Raw genomic sequence first — 1,522 nt, 5'->3', positions numbered from 1 at the left:
GTGATCTATCAAACAGTTTGTGCAGCTAAGACGCAAGGGAAAGACATAAGCACAGATTTTCCATACAAACCAATGTGTATTTTGTGTCAGTTCTCCCAAAAGATCAGAGAGAAGTCTACCAATCAGATTACCATTTTCAGTGAATCATTTGAAGTTCTCCCAGAAAATTAGAGAGAAGTCTTCTCACTACACAACCATCATTAGCGATTACTTAAGAATAGTTTATGTTGGTGCATGAGTACATGTATCATTAAATAGTTAGTAGCCAAGACCACAGAATGTGCAAAACGGTTAAGGAGTCTCCAATTTACCAAGTTGGCAATAATACAGGGCAACAAACTAGCACTAAAGATAAACAATCACTTGAACATTTAAATGATGCTTTAAACTCGACACCACACTAAGCATGATCTAATAAAAAAATTAAACCCTCGACTCACCAACTAGAATCTAATTAGAGCCCATCATTCAACATGTTCGAAGGAACAGTCTGTCACCATTGTGATCATGAAACCATCCTACATGTTAGATCATCAATTACACTATGATACATTGGCATCAGTGTGGTAACGAACTCCTAAATGTTTGAACAAATGACTCTAACTTGCCCCATCCGGTTCAATAATGGCACTCAAGTAGATCTCAATTAGCAAAATCAGATATTCATACGTCCATAACTGCGTTAGAGTAGGATCATCGAAAAACAAGTCAAAATCGCCACTGCATAATCGAGTTTTGGCAGCCACTACGACATAAACCTAGAAAAATTCCATCTTTTCACAAAAATTGCACGTAGCATCAGAAACCTCAGACCATAATATAACTGAATTACAACAATACATTGAAAATTCAGGTTTTAATGACTATTTCTATGAAGGAAAACCAATCCCTCTTTTGCATTTGACAAAATTGGGGAAAGTACACAAAATCATTATGAAAAGCATAAAATACCAGAGAGATTCAATCAAGGAAACAATTCCTTAACTAGCCGTCTGGTCGTCGCCGGCGAAGTCTTCCCGGCAGCTATGTGGAATATTGAGTTCGCAATTCCGACCTAATGGTGTACATATCACATAACTAGTAGGCACTACGTGTTTGGTTAAATTGACATAATAAATTTTTAAAAAAAATTAAATTTATATATTAAAAAATGTTTACATAATCTGAACGGGATAGATGATTGAATCGACCTATTATATAAAATCTGCTAATCTGATTAGACTGTTCTACTATATTATAGAACCGAAAAACTATCATATTATATAAATGATAATATAATAAAATTCTGTTAATTCGATTAGATTGTTCTACTAGACTATAGGACCGAAAAACTATCATATCATATAAATGATAATATAATAATATTCTGTTAATCCGATTAGACTGTTCTACTAGACTATAAGACCAAAAAACTATCATATTATATAAATGATAATATAATAAAATTTAAAATATAAGAAATATAAAAAAATTTAAAAAGTTTAAAAAGTGATGAACGGTCAGCCGAATCGTTTCACCAATT

General features: G+C 32.8%; 1 long non-coding RNA gene across 1 annotated transcript; it reads right to left on the bottom strand.

Annotated features, from left to right (window-relative positions):
• Positions 1-347: 347 nt before the first annotated feature.
• LOC140833354 (uncharacterized) lies at positions 348-1,124 on the bottom strand. The gene is made up of 2 exons (XR_012118430.1): positions 952-1,124; positions 348-773 (listed from the first exon to the last, which is right to left on the bottom strand). It is a non-coding gene; the product is annotated as an uncharacterized lncRNA (long non-coding RNA).
• Between the last annotated feature and the right edge of the window lie 398 nt (positions 1,125-1,522).

Source organism: Primulina eburnea, chromosome 6 (assembly GCF_022965805.1).
Source record: "Primulina eburnea isolate SZY01 chromosome 6, ASM2296580v1, whole genome shotgun sequence".
NCBI lineage: Eukaryota > Viridiplantae > Streptophyta > Magnoliopsida > Lamiales > Gesneriaceae > Primulina > Primulina eburnea.
The sequence above is the reverse complement of the archived record's forward strand: the minus strand, read 5'-3'. Positions and strand labels throughout refer to the sequence as shown.